The sequence below is a fragment of the Mirounga leonina genome, unplaced genomic scaffold, assembly GCF_011800145.1.
Source record: "Mirounga leonina isolate KUSES-001 unplaced genomic scaffold, KU_Mleo_1.0 Mir_166, whole genome shotgun sequence".
Taxonomy (NCBI): domain Eukaryota; kingdom Metazoa; phylum Chordata; class Mammalia; order Carnivora; family Phocidae; genus Mirounga; species Mirounga leonina.
This window is the reverse complement of record NW_023270418.1, coordinates 24,404,238-24,419,655: the sequence shown is the minus strand read 5'-3', so window position 1 is coordinate 24,419,655 and position 15,418 is coordinate 24,404,238. Positions and strand designations below refer to the sequence as shown.

General features: G+C 41.7%; 1 protein-coding gene across 11 annotated transcripts in view; it reads left to right on the top strand.

Moving 5' to 3' along the window:
• The window catches only part of CELF1 (CUGBP Elav-like family member 1), an 80,591-nt gene that overhangs the window by 24,732 nt on the left and 40,441 nt on the right, over positions 1-15,418 (top strand). For 9 of the 11 annotated variants that reach the window (XM_035012826.1, XM_035012823.1, XM_035012825.1 and 6 more), the window contains one exon: positions 15,114-15,153. The exons of the other annotated variants lie outside the window; for them this stretch is intronic. The gene's annotated coding sequence lies outside the window, so the exon portion shown is untranslated. The remainder of the gene's footprint in view (positions 1-15,113; positions 15,154-15,418) is intronic. 11 annotated transcript variants of the gene reach the window in all.

Below are 15,418 nucleotides of genomic sequence, written 5' to 3'. Positions count from 1 at the left end.
CTGTCATTGGAGATTAAAATCAGTGGCAGCTCTTTGATTTTACAGCTCAGCCTCAGTAAAGGACACTGGCTAGCACGTCTCAATTCCTGCTTTCCCATTGTTTTTGATATTTAAAAAATACATATATATGTATGTAATTTCCCTGGTCTCATTAGTTTATATTTTTTTCATTGTATGCATTTTGAAAGCTTCCACAATTTTTTTTTTTTTGGTATGATGGGGGTAATAAATGTTTACAAATAAATAAATGCTCTTAGAACAAGTGGTTCAGTATTTCCTAATGAAGGTTATACTTCACTGGTTGCTGACAGGCCTAGTTGGAGGTTGAAGATGGGTCAGCCAGTCATTGCTTTCTTATCTGTTCCTCCCAACCCTTTTTTTTTTTTTTAAAGTAGGCTCCACACCCAGCATGGAGCCCAACGTGGGGCTTGAACTCATGAACTTGAGATCAAGACCTGAGCTGTGAGCAAGAGTCAGACGTTTAACTGATTGAGCCACCCAGGCACTCCAATACACCCCACTTTTAATAAAAAATATTTCTGTAGAATCTTAGGTATTCCATTATGTAAAGATAAAACTCATCCTTTTTCACCATAGGCACAAACTTTAGTGTCTGTTAATGATAGCAAACATTTATTGAGCACTTTATGTGTGCCAGGCACTATTCTAAATGCTTTATGTATACAAATCCTTTAATTCTAACAAACACCCTATAAGGTAGATACTGTTATATAGCCATTTTCCAGGTGAGGACACAGGTATAGCAGAGTTAAGCAATTTGTCCCTAGTTACCTGGCTAGTAAGCAGCAAAATTGGGATTAGAAAGTGGTGGTGTGACTCCAGTGTCTGAGTGTAGGATATAAGGTTTATAGTAAATACTTGTCTATTAATTTTATTAACATATATGGAATATTTGGGATTATTGAATTATAAATTAGTCTGACCCACCTTAATTTTATAATTTCCTTAATGAAAATGATTATGACTTTGGCTTTATGGCTCGCTGTCGACTAACTCATTTATTGATGATAAAAAGCTGCAAGACAAATAGCAAGTTCATGGAGTATCCCCAGAATTACTGCTTTATCTCTGCTAGTGCCTGCCTGTTTACTGAAGATATTGGAAGCAGAATTAACTTTAGCTTCTTTAACTCTTGTTACCTGAGCTATTCATCATCAGATGTCTTGACAGGAGGAGTATGAGAAGGGGGGAGTTGGCAGGTTTTGCCTCATCCATTAACTGTGATCTGTGTGAGTTTAACAGGGTAACGGGGAGATCTGTTCAAAAGGAATGATGATGGGAGAATTATTGGTAGGCTGAATAATTTCAGTGGAGGGTAGCAAAAATGTTACTCTTTCCTAGACAGTGTGATTGAATAGCATGAAAATTTGAGTTAGGGAAATAGGAATCAGCTCTCCTGAGATGTTTTAGTCTCTCTCAAATTGATGGCAGATTTTCCCTTGGCATATATGCTTTCCCTTGGATGTATGCTGTCCTATGCTTTTTGTTCTTGTCCTTTTCTTGTTCTTGTAAGTCATGTCTTCTGAACAAGACTTAAAAAACTCATTAAGGACAGGGATTGGGCCTTTTTTGTGACCTCTCTAGTTCTGAGTATATAGAAGATGTTTTCTTTTCTTTCTTTTTTTTTTTTTTAAGACTTTATTTGAGAGAGAGAGCAAGGGTACACAAGCAGGGCGAGCGGCAGGCAGAGGGAGAAGCAGGCTCCCCACTGAGCAGGGAGGCCGATGTGGGGCTTGATGCCAGGACCCCGAGATCATGACCTGAGCTGAAGGCACTTGCTTAACTGACTGAGTCACCCAGGCACCCCTAGAGGATGTTTTCTATATGCATTTTTGATTGATAGAGCTCCCATTTTATAAAGAGCTTGTTTTTGTAAAAATGAAGTCAAAGTACTGACAAGTTTAATTTTGTGGAACAGTGGGATTTTTTTTTTAAGTAGTGATTTTTCTTTTTTTAAGATTTTATTTATTTGACAGAGACAGAGAGAGGGAACACAAGCAGGGGGAGTGGGAGAGGGAGGAGCAGACTCCCCACAGAGCAAGGAGCCCTATGCGGGGCTTGATCCCAGGACTCCAGGATCATGATCTGAGCTGAAGGCAGATGCTTAACGACTCAGCCACCCAGGCACCCCTTAAGTAGTGATTTGAAGGAGGTGAAGGAGATCATATAAATGGATATTTAAATGTGAGGAACACTTTTAGGAGCACAGTTCAAGAGTGATGAAAGGATGATCATTGAAATCACTTTTTTAAAAAGTGACAGTATTAAGGAGATATTTAGAATTTGCCCCAAGGCTGTGTATCCTTTGGGGTGAGTCCAGCATAGCCAAACATACTCTCTGATTGGCTGAAGCAAAGGTGTAAGTTTTGTACTTTCTGGCATATAACCTAACCATCTCAGAAAGCATCTCCACAGAAAAGTTGTTTTGTAGGATTATGATACTAAGAACAGAAAGATTAAATAAAGTTTCCTGCTATTCAACAAAACAGGATAAACTTTCTGAGACAAGACCATATGGAAGCATCCTGCTTGAGTGACCCTGTGTTTGGGGTGAGGTTGGGGCAGATGGTACAGGCAGGGTTCTTGGCTGCTTGGTCAAGGGTTTTGGAGATGATAGAAGTTAGATGCTAGGTGCTGTGGAGGGGCTGTTGTATGTCGTGTGTACTGGGCATGTCTGCCTAAGAGGTGGAGTGAACTCAGTGAAATGATATTCATGTGTTGGGTAGTGTGGGGGTAAGATAAGGGGAGAGGCTGACTTGGAATGATACCTGCAATTCGATCTTAACCTCCCTCAGAGATTAGGGAGAGAGAGACAAGATATGGTGTGAGAAACAAGATTCCAGATCCCTGGCCTCTTCTGTTCTCTAGAGCCTTCAAGTAAGATATTGCAGGACTGTAGGATTTTTCTATTTAAGCTTGAAGCTGTTTTGATTCCTTTTTGAGATACTAGGCCAAAAGCTGTATTTATAGAACTTGTTTTGACATATTATCTCACCCTGTCCCTTGCCTTCCTTACTGGAAGCCAGCTAATGTTGCACTCTGCCTGGCAGGAAAGGTTGATTGAAGAAAATGTACACACAGATATACAGCTGAGTGATTGAAAATAGCTCCAAACTTTGTAAATAGGCCAGCCATAAGGTTTGCAGTCCAAGCTGTGGGAACATCAGTTGAGTTGCTGGGATAATTTCAGATGGTGTAAGGTCCTTACCCAAACAACTCACATGTGGTGTGGATACTGCTTCACCTGGACAATGACTGTTTCCACACACAAGTTTCAGGCAAAGCAGGAAAAAATGCAAAACAAAGTGCTTGTTTTGGAATAAAGCATGAGTAGGGATTTTTCTTTACTTTGTCCCTCATAGTTTCAAGTTTTCTTAAACAGTTTTTTGTTTTTTTGTAGAATAGGTAACATCCATATTTGAACAATTCAGCCAGTATTCCACTTCTGCAACATTGTTAACAGTTTCTTCTTTATCCTTCCTGACCTGTTTTGTTCCTATACAAGCCATGTGTAATTCCTTTCTTATTGTATAAATATAATCTTGACCAGTCCTTAGTGTAGTGTATTGGAATTGCCTTAGTCTCTTTAATAGCTGCAGCATTCCATCACAGTGCTATACTGTAGTTTATTTAACCAGCCCCTAACTGATGGACATGTATGTTTCCAGTTTTTGCTATTATAAACAATGTTCTCATTAATGCCCCTTTGCATACTTTGTGTACATCAGATACAATTGTATTTGAAGGCTATATTTCTAAAATTGGAATAGTTGGATTCAAAGAGCATGTGCTGTTTTCAGTATTGATAAGATACTTGAGATCCTTTTTATATTTTGCGATGATATTATCCACTGAAGAATGTTATTAGTGGATAGAAAGATCTTTTTTTTTTTTTTAAAGATTTTATTTATTTATTTGAGAGAGAGAATGAGAGAGAGCATGAGAGGAGGGAGGGTCAGAGGGAGAAGCAGACTCCCTGCTGAGCAGGGAGCCCGACGTGGGACTCGATCCTGGGACTCCAGGATCATGACCTGAGCTGAAGGCAGTCGCCTAACCAACAGAGCCACCCAGGCGCCCCAGTGGATAGAAAGATCTTAATGCAATGACAAACTACCACCCCAGTTACTTGAATGAACATGTATGACCTGAAATGGAAAATTTAAGAAACCTTCTTGAGATGAGTTTAGTTATCAAATCCAGCAATCATCATTGTTGGAGAAGAGGCAGATTGCTCCGTAGGGAAGTCCAGTATCTCTCTTACTCTCAGAATGTTAGTTTCACCTGTTTATGATCTCTACTAATTAGAAAAACATTTGTGGTCTGTGGCTCATCCAGCCCTCTTTTTTTTTTTAAAGATTTTATTTATTTATTTGAGAGAGTGAGAATGAGAGAGAGAGAGAGAGCATATGAGAGGGAGGAGGGTCAGAGGGAGAAGCAGACTCCCTGCTGAGCAGGAACCCTGATGCGGGACTCGATCCCGGGACTCCAGGATCATGACCTGAGCTGGAGGCAGTCACTTAACCAACTGAGCCACCCAGGCGCCCCTCATCCAGCCCTCTCTTAGAACAACTCAGATGGGGCGCCTGGGTGGCTCAGTTGGTTGAGCGACTGCCTTCGGCTCAGGTCATGATCCTGGGGTCCTGGGATCAAGTCCCACATCGGGCTCCCGGCTCGGCGGGAGGCCTGCTTCTCCCTCTCCCACTACCCCTGCTTGTGTTCCTGCTCTCACTGTCTCTGTCTCTGTCAAATAAATAAATAAAATCTTAAAAAAAAAAAAAAAACTCAGATGGATATCATGAGATCATTTAGTCATCAGAATTAGTTGCAAGTAGTTGTGATATCTGAAGTTTAATAATCACCTCAGAAAATAAAAGCAAAGTAATATTCTGAACCCCCCCCCCCAAAAAAGGGCGTTTTACAAACTGACTTATTTTACCAAATAGAGTGCTGTGACTCCAGAAAGTACAAGCCTCACTGGCTGGTGGTGGAACTTGGGTCACTTAATCCGTTCTCTTCACTTTATTTCTCGTCTGAAAAATGGGAGTGAAAATCCTGAATCTCTGAGTGCTCGGAAAAATAATTATAAAGTCATTTCCAGAAGGTTATGCATTATAGAAATGAGTCCTTAGAGACATCAAGATTGTAAGGTAATTTTAAAAGTAACTCTGACAGTGTTTTAGAAAAAAATTAGTCACATTCTGCCTACATGGAACTAACATATGGTGCAGCCCTGATGAGCTGCACAAGTGGGCTGAAATCAAAATGCATTTGGAGAGAGGAGCAGTAGTGACTCACTAGATGAGACAGATTTGGCCTTATGGCAGGGCAGGGAAACTAAGGCGGAACTGGTGGTCTTAGAACATGCCAAATTTGAGCAAGTGATACATGAATATTATGGGAAAGTAGAAGGACTGAACCGTTGTATTTGGATTAGGTGCTTTGTCTAGGGTCTCAGTCCTTGTAGTTAGGCTCCGTCTGTGTCTGTAGAGTCCCTACTTCTCCACACAAGGGGGAATTTTTGCTGCCTCTGACTTCTGTGTGCATGGTTCCCTGTGTCTTTGAAGGTAGAGGCCACTAGGCAAATATTTAACATTGATATGCCTGGAACATCGGTTCAAACTAGAAAGATACGTAGAGGAGTTAGCAGTTCTGCCTGAAGAAAGCTGCCTGCTAGCTGGGCTACTGTATATAGATTGCTCCTGCTACATGCAGCAGTTTGTTGCCCAGGACTGACAGTGCGGCCAAAGAAACAGGAGGAGCTGAAGGCAGAGTGAGAGTCCTGTACCCCACTCCACCCCCCAGCAGAGAGCTGTGTGGGGAAGAGAAGGGGAATACTTACTTTGAGGGTGTAGACATTTTGGAATGATGTAGGAACAGAGATTTTTTAAAAAATTTATTTTATTTATTTTTTTTGTAGTGGGCTCCACCACCCAGTGCAGAGCCCAGTGTAGGGCTTTAACTCACAATTCTGAGACCAAGACCTGAGCTGACACCAAGAGTCAGACACTTAACTGACGGAGCCACCCAGATACCCCAGGAACAGAGATTTTTTTTTTTTTAAAGATTTTATTTATTTGACAGAGAGAGACGAAGAGAGAGGGAACACAAGCAGGGGGAGTGGGAGAGGGAGAAGCAGGCTTCCCGCTGAGCAGGGAGCCTGATGCGGGGCTCGATCCCAGGACCCTGGGATCATGACCTGAGCCGAAGGCAGACGCTTAACGACTGAGCCACCCAGGCGCCCAGGAACAGAGATTTTTAAAAATGTATTTTGTAGGGGTGCCTGGGTGGCTCAGATGGTTAAGCGTCTGCCTTTGGCTCAGGTCATGATCCTAGGGTCCTGGGATCAGCCCCTGTGTTGGGCTCCCTGCTCAGTGCAGAGCCTGCTTCTCCCTCTCCCTCTGCCATTCCCTCCTCTTGTGCTCTCTAGCTCTATTTCTCTTTCAAATAAGTAAAATCTTCAAAAATTAAAAATTAAAAATGTATTTTGCCTTCCCTGTGTGCCTCACCTGATCACCTCCAAAATGGGATGCCTCTTATTTAGAAAGATACGGAAAGATAGCTAAACAGGAGATAAGATGGTAGATCAGGATTTTTTTTTTTAAGGTTTATTTTTTAATTTATTTTTTTAAGATTTTATTTATTTATTTGACAGAGAGCTAGAAAGCACAAGTAGACAGAGTGGCAGGCAGAGGGAGAGGGAGAAGAAGGCTCCCCGCTGAGCAGGGAGCCGGACGCGGGGCTCTATCCCAGGACCCTGGGATCATGACCTGAGCCGAAGACAGCCACTTAACCGACTGAACCACCCAGGTGCCCCTATTTTATTTTTCTTAAGATTTATATTAGGGAGTGAGTGAGTGAGCACATGAGTGGGGGGAGGGGCAGAGGGAGAGAAGCAGACTCCCTGCTGAGAGCGTGGAGCCCAGCACGGGGCTTGATCCTAGGAGATCTTGATCCAAGGAGATCACGACCTGAGCCTCAAGACGTAAGCCTGAAACCAAGGGTCAAGACGCTTAACTGACTGAGCCACGCAGCTGCCCCTCTATTTTGGGGAGGGGCAGAGGGAGAGAGAGAATCCCAAGCAGACTCTGTACCCAGTGTGACGACCCTGAGACCACAAACCTGAGCCGAAACCAAGAGTAGGACACTTAACCAACTGTGCCATCCAGGCACCCAGAGATGTCAGATCGGGGAAAGGAAGAACCAATAGCCCAACTCACCCATCCCCATTCAGCTTTAGTATACTATTTTTTTTTTTTGAGCAGTTTCAGGGGATTTAATGATTATGTTGGCTTTGTGAAATAGGTTTTATATTTACTGGTTGTGACATAAACGTAAGGATGCTGTTGGCAAAGTTAGTCTTCAGGCCAGTTGTGACTCTTAATGCTTAAATATGGGCTGTTCACAAGAAAATGTTTATAATTGTTAAGTGAGAAAAGTATGTTATGCAGTAGTATATACAGTATGATCTGTAATTTGATAATAATTGTGTGTATTTGAGTATGTATGCATAGAAAAAAGCCTGGTAGGGAATGAACCAAAATGTGGTTTTATGTAAAAATGAATAAATAGATAAAAAATTTTAATTGAAGTAGAAAAGTTAAGGGGGAATAAATATTAAATAAATATTACTTCTGTAAAAAAGGACTGCTCACAATGTTTTTACCCAAATGCCACAATTTAAAGGGGGATAAAAGGACTTTTTACTAAAAAGTGCAAATATTTATGTGTAGTTATCTCTTTAAGAATATGTTAGTGTACGGGCGCCTGGGTGGCTCAGTCATTAAGCGACTACCTTAGGCTCAGGTCATGATCCCAGGGTCCTGGGATAAAGCCCCGCATTGGGCTCCCTGCTCAGTGGGAAGCCTGCTTCTCCCTCCCCCACTCCCCCTATTTGTGTTCCCTCTCTCGCTGTGTCTCTGTCAAATAAATAAATAAAATCTTTTTTTTTTTTTTAAGATTTTATTTATTTATTTGAGAGAGAGAGAATGAGAGAGAGCACATGAGAGGGGGGAGGGTCAGAGGGAGAAGCAGACTCCCTGCCGAGCAGGGAGCCAGATGCGGGACTCGATCCAGGGACTCCAGGATCATGACCTGAGCCGAAGGCAGTCGCTTAACCAACTGAGCCATCCAGGCGCCCTAAATAAATAAAATCTTAAAAAAAAAAAAAAAAAAAAGAATATGTTAGTGTAAAATTTACAAATTAGAGCAGATAAGCTAGGGAACTCATTTCAACAGTTGAAGGTCTGATACTTGTAACCTTTTTTTTTTTTTTTTTTAAGATTTTATTTATTTAGGGGCGCCTAGGTGGCTCAGATGGTTAAGCATCTGCCTTCGGCTCAGGTCATAATCCTGGGGTCCTGGGATCGAGCCCCACGTCGGGCTCCCAGCTCAGCGGGGAGTCTGCTTCTCCCTCTCCCTCTGCCTCCCCCCTGCTCGTGCTCTCTCTCTCTCTGTGTATCTCTCTGTTTCAAATGAATAAATAAAATCTTAAAAAAAAAAAAAAAAGATCTGTTTATTTGTGAGAGAGAGAGAGCACGAGCAGGGGCAGCAGCAGGCAGAGGGAGGAGAAGCAGGCCCCCCCGCAGAGCAAGGAAGCCAATGCGGGACTCAGTCCCGGGACCCTGGGATCATGACCTGAGCCGAAGGCAGACGCTTAACCAACTGAGCCACCCAGGCGCCCCTAATATGTGTCATCTTTATTCCGGGTATCCTGAGGATATATAAATAGAAAAGAGAAGGAAGGACTCATTACTTGTTCTCAAAATGGTAGCATTTGAAATCTATTTCATTAACAAAAATTTAGAAGTGAGATTTACACAATAGTTTCCCCCAGGTGTATCTCATGTGGCAGGGACTGAACTATGTTTGAAATCAGAGAAAATAGAATTAAGCTTTTAGATGATTTGGTGATAGTCTGGATTAATCTAGTACCATCTTATAGTTTTATAGATCAGGAAACTGAGGCCCAGAAAAAAGTGACTCGAGGACATGCAAATGGCATCAGATCTGGTCTTTGTCTAACAAACTCTTTTGTTACCTCGAAGCAAGGAGAGTCAGAAGGGAACATTCTAACAGTAATTATGAGCTCCTGAGAGAATCTGGTGAATGCTGTGGATTCTCTCTTCAGGAAACCTCATGTGTCCATCTTCACGCAGTTTAGCAAAAAAATATCACAGCGTTCATAGACCTACTCTTTCTTCCCCAAAGCCCATGTATGGACTTTGAAGAGATGTGAGGGTCCCAGATTAAGAATCTTTTTTTTTTTTTTTTAAGTAATCTGTACATCCAACATGGGGCTCCAGCTTATAACCCTGAGATCAAGAGTCGCATGATCTACCAACTGAACCAGCTAGTTGTGCTCCCCAGCTTAAGAATCTTGATGAAAAAGGAAAGTTTTTAAAATTGTTATGTTGCACAATAATACTGAACTGTACGCCCCAAAATGAGTTGAGATGATAACTTTTATATAGGTGTTTTTGACCACAATTTTTTTTTAAAGATTTTATTTATTTATTTGTCTGAGAGAAAGAGCGCGTGCATGCACGCAAACGAGGGAGTGGCAGGCAGAGGGAGAGGCAGACTCCCCGCTGAGCAGGGAGCCCTAATGTGGGACTCCCATCCCAGGACCCTGGGATCATGACCTAAGCCAAAGGCACACGCTTAACTGAGTGAGCCACCCAGGCGCCCCTGACCACAATTTTTTAAAGCCGGAAAAAAGTTATTACCACTAGAGTGCATACTGGCCGTTGGAGAAGGAGTTGAGATTGAGATGTTTATAAATTTCTCTGCTAGGGTCAGGAAAAGGAGCACACATTGATAACTCCGTCAGTAGAGTCAGAAGCCCCACACCTAAGCCTGAATCATGGAAATGGTAGCCACAAAACAAGTGTCACAAGGAGGAAAAAAAGATTTTTGTAGACCCCATAGAGAAAGTGTTAAGTTTTATCCCTGCTAACTTAGGTCAGAACTCAGCCTGATGTAGTGCAGGACCTGGACTGTTCAACATGGAGCAAAATTACAGTGGAAGGAGATGCTCTGGGAATGGGTGACAAGCAGGGGATTTACTGTGTGCTTCAGTGTATCTCTTTAATCCACCTAACCACCTCAGGGTTACAGACAGGGAAACAATTACAGTTTAGTTTCTCTACAGTCATTCAGACTCTCTGAGTGCTCTCACACAATTTATTTCTTTTAATGGTAGACTCTACCTACAGTTAGTTGTCATGTATGTTCCCAGGACCCTGGATGAGAACCTACCTGGTGGCAGTTGTTTCCCTGCTACAGATTCCTAAGGAAGGTGGGGAGATTTGGGGAGATTGGAGTACTAAGCAAACTCTATTGGATCTTAGCACGAGGCCCTGGTGGAGTTTTGCATCGTAATGAGCTGGGCTAGCCAGGAAAGCTTCCCTTTTGATCTTTTTATCTGGTTACTCGGCTTTCTAGGATATGTGGGTGAGAACATGCAGTTTCCCAATGCACTAAGCTCAAACTTTTTATTGAATTCGCCATATAATAGGAAAAAGAAAGAATCAAGAGTATTGCAAAGCAGTCTAAAAGGTAACATTTTTTAAAAGAGCACAATTTTCCTAAGTAATTTCTATTGTTTCTTTCCCCTTCCATTTAGAAATTTGTACAGTGGCTTGGTGTTGTATTCTGGGCATCCATTTGGTTCCTTTGGAGGTATGTAGTTAAGTCCTCTAATACTACAGGTGAGGAAGCTGACACTTTGAGATATTGATGAACTTGCCCAGGTCACACATCTACTCATTAATGGCAGGAGGTTTTCACTACTCTTAACCATATTTCTCTTGTGATGGTTAAAACTTTGGGTATTTACCTACTTAGATTTGCCTTAGAAAAATGGTCAGAGTCAACTTTATGGTCCTCCATATTTAAAGTCTTTTCTGTGGTTTGTGTGCATGATCTTCTTTAATCTGAGTCAGCTTTTCACCCAAGAGTCGAACTGCCTGACTATATATTCCAACTTCTTCATTGTCTGGATTCATGTGATCTTGAGAGTTACTTCATTTGTGTCTTTTCTCAATTGTAAATGGAGTTAGGTTAGGTATGAGGATTAAATATAAAGCACCCAAAACACCATATGGCATAGAGTAAGTGTTCAGAAAATGTTAGCCCTTAAAATTATTGCTACTTTGTAAATGTTTGGACATTTCTCCCTACTTCCAGGTGATAAGGTTTACAGTTTTCTTTTTTAAAGTAAGCTCTACCCCAATAATGGAGCTTCAGCTCATGACCCAGAGATCAAGAGTTGCATGTTCTACCAACTGAGCCAGTCAGGCACTCCAAGGTTTATAAATTTTAAATACTATATTCTGTCAACTCAAGGAGGCACACATTTATTACCATTGATGGCATTGGAAATTCCTTGATTTCTGGTAACCTATTAGATTCTAAATATAGAGAAATCTGTTCAAAAAACTTATTCATCTCAAAGCTGGATATAAAATTGGTGAATTATCTATTGTTTTGAATTATCATTCCAATTTTAGTATATGTGCTGCGGAAGCGAGCACTGTTTTGAATTTTCCAGGTCTATTTTCATATCTCCCAGGAGACCTGGGGTTACCCTGAGTGCAGGAAACGCAAAAGGTGGGGCCTGCCTTGCCCTTTTCTGTCTTCAACCTGAACATCAGCTTCACTTTTATGTTTAGGGGAGAAACACTTCTGTCTTTAAAAACATTTTGAAAGTCTCTGGGTGCCTGGGTGGCTCAGTCATTAAGCATCTGCCTTTGGCTCAGGTCATGATCCCAGAGTCCTGGGATTGAGCCCCGCATCGGGCTCCTTGCTCTGCGGGAAGCCTGCTTCTCCCTCTCCCACTCCCCCTGCTTGTGTCCCCTCTCTTGCTGTATGTCTCTCTGTCAAATAAAATCTCTAAAAAAATTTTTTTTGAAAGTCTCTGATCTGGATAGTTGTTGAGTTCTTCATTAGTGCCCTGCCTTATATGAAAAAAGTTTTTCAAAGTACTGGGGGCATTTACTAACAATCGTCAGTAAGAGTTGGTGAGTCGGACTAACGAGGCCAAGGTCATGAGTTCAGGCCTTAATGTAGGTCATTGAGCATTACTGTGCCTGCGACCAGCCCCTGTATCTAGAGTTTGTGATTCAGTGCATACTTCGTAAGAGTTGCTGATGGTGAGTGAGTCAGTGGTCATCTTTCTGGGAAGGATAGTGTTTTGTCATTTACTCAACATACAGGCTCTGGAGGCCAACAGAAAACTCTGAGAAATAAAAAAAGGTTCATTACCTTGCCTATTCTAAGGAAAGTGTATAGGAGATGTGAGTCCTTTTGTATCAGAGAGGTAATGCTGTTCATTTGCTCTTGCATCTTTTTTTTTTTTTTTTTAAGTAATCTCTACACCCAACATGGAGGCTCAAACTCACAACCCGGAGATCAAGAGTTGCATGCTCTACTGACTGAGCCTGCCAGGTGCCTCAGCTGTTGGATCTTTGAAACATGTCAAGATCACAAAGTCCAAGATATATTCCAAAACCAAATATAAATTCTTTCCTGATTATCTTTCCTTGGGGAAGTTGTGGGATAGGTAGTTTGCCTTTTAGAGTCCCCTGTACCACTGACTTGATAAGTACAATTTTCAAACTCGATAGGAGGTCCTATTTTGAACATGTTAATAGTCTCACAAATAGATTAATACTGCCTGTTTTTGTCTGCGTTAGCTTGCCCTTCATCCTTCTCTCCTGTATTGCCTTGTGCAGCCCCCCAGCCCCACTTTTGGTGCACCGTTTCCCCCTTAACTCTCTCTTTTTTGAGAGAGAGTGTGCCAGTGCACAAGCAGGGGGAGCGGCAGGCAGAGGGAGAAGCAGGCTCCCCGCCGAGCAAGGAGCCCAAGGTGGGACTCCATCCCAGGACCCTGGGATCATGACCTGAGCCGAAGGCAGACGCTTAACCGACTGAAACACCCAGGCGTCCCTCCCCTTTAAATCTTTTCACCTCTCTTTGGAACTGCCTTTATACCTCCCCTTACGGTGACTAGAAAGGTAGAGGTAATGTTAACGGAGACAGACTTCTGTGGAGCTCCAAGGAAGTACAGGACAAATGTGGTCCAGGTTTCCTCAGAGAGTGCATGCATTTTGTTTGGTTCCCCACAGAAATGAAAGATGTGAAAAGCAAACCTAAAGCTTTTAGTTTCCATTCAGTTTTCCTCTCTCCCCAAAGCATCTGTTTTCTTACAGACTAGGCAACAGTAGGAAAAGCAAAAGTGGGAAGGCAAAGCTTTTAAAGAAAATACCTTCTTGTGTATTAAGCTTCCCACTGTCCTTCAAGTGACGAGGGTCTTTGTGGAAGACAGTGCTAATCCTTTTTTGTGTGTGTCTGAATTTTCCTTTAAAAAGTCTTTGGTGACTTAGGAGTAGGGTGATTAATGTCCTACTTATGTGTTTGGTTTTTTTTTTAAAGAATTCATTTTTCTCTTTCTCTTGGCTAGGCAATTAGGGTCTTCCTTAGCCCCTTTAGGGCTGCTGTGTTCTCTGGGACCTAGATATGTGTCCTTAACTCTTTTGTACATTGGCCCTTCTTAATAATCCCATGCCTCTCTTTTGCTCTCTGCTCCTGGAGATTCCCCAGCTAGCATGCAGTCTGAGTCTGGTTTCAGAGCTTCACACAACAGCAGTGTTTCTCAACTGTTCCACGCACGTTTCATATGACATTTTGGGAAACATGACTCTCCGGTCTTTTCTTTGTCCTTTACATCTTCCAGAATAAAATGAACAAGTAGAAATTTAACTTGCTCTCTACCCTCTCTACACTCCAAGGTGTAGCCACTATTCCAGAGCCCTCTCAACACACTGTCTCAGTAAAAGTTTGTACCTCCTAGATGATGGTCACATTTCTCAAGAGAGACCAACCATGGGCTCTGGGGTTAGAATCCCTTATACAGATTATTTTAACATCTAATTCCTTAGAGTAGTCCCCAACTTAAATGGTGATGATACAGGTTTAAGTGAGGTATTGTGAACTTAGTAAATGCAAGTTTCTTTCCTCTTAATAACTTTTGGTGATGTAGGCAGCTGCAAGTAAATCCTTTTAGAAATTTTTTTGTTTTGCCTTAAAATGATTGGAAGCATCACTAGTTCATTAGCAAAATTGGAAACCAGTTAGATCCATAGGAAAAGTCAAGTACGTAAGCACCTGTTTTGTGTCAAGCAAGAAACATCTTTGTCTTCAGGAAGGGTAGGTAGAGTGCAGTGTCTCATAGTTCTGGTTCTGGCTTTGTCTTTCAGAATTCTTATTTTCCAAAGTAGACTTCATCCTTGATGACTTCCAGCAGTTCTTTGTCTTTAGGCCAGGGCCAAACAGAAGTCCCATCTGGCAGGGGGTGTAGAAGAAAGTTTGAAGGAATTTGGGCAGCTTTATAGAATCAGACTTTACTTGCAAGATTGTTCGATAATGTTTAAAAATAAAACAAATTGGTTTTGTGGTTCCTCTGTTTGCTTTTAGCTTCAATTAACTTCCCCATCTTCTGGATTTTTTTTTGGTTTCAGTGGTTCACCACCGCCCTAGGGCCACTGAGATGCATTTACACAGGCAGGAACTTGGTTGTCTTTGAAGAGTTTTATGCCTGGCACCTACCTATTGAGGAAGGTTGCTTTGGGGAAATAGCGTGGTCTTTCCACATTAATAACATGATCCTTGATTGCTAAAAGAATTATAAGGCTTTTAGCTCTATTGTAGTTTCTCATCCAAAAGCAGATGCTAAAAAGGACTTTTTGGGTGACCTAGATGTACTGAAATTCAGCCTCATAAGTTGTAATCATTGTTTTGCTATTTGTTGTGACATTTGGGGACAAGCCTGTATTAAGTTTTTAGTATTTTTATTTCCCCATCTTTTACAATGATGGTGTTTTTAAGTTAACTTTGAGATATTAAATGCAATTAATATTTTAAGGTATTGTGTACTTTAAAAATGGGAGAGGGAGGAGGTTTTTGGTTTTTTTTATTTTTTAATTCTCGGCCATGGTGACAAAAGGGGGCTTTTCTTAGGAAAGAAGCTACATATCTGGAATTATGAGAAGTATAGGCATGGCCCACTTATTTTTCTTTCCTTGGTTTTTTAGAGTGAAGACATAGTCCAGAAAGGGAGGTGTAAAGCCACAGGTATGGGCTAACTGCTGGATGAGTGTGCTCTGTGGTCATCTCTTTAACCTTCTTGCATGAGGCCTGTTGTGCAGATTGGAAAACATTGCATTCAGAAAGGTGATGGCTTTTCCCCTACACTGTGGGATGTAATTTCCTGTTCCTAGGAAGCTAGAAATATTTCCTTGCTCTTTCTCAACTCTTTCTCCTTAGCTATTTCCCAAGGCAGGCTTATCTCCCACTTGAATTAGCTGCTGCCTGGTTCTAGAGAGAGAGAGAGAGAGAG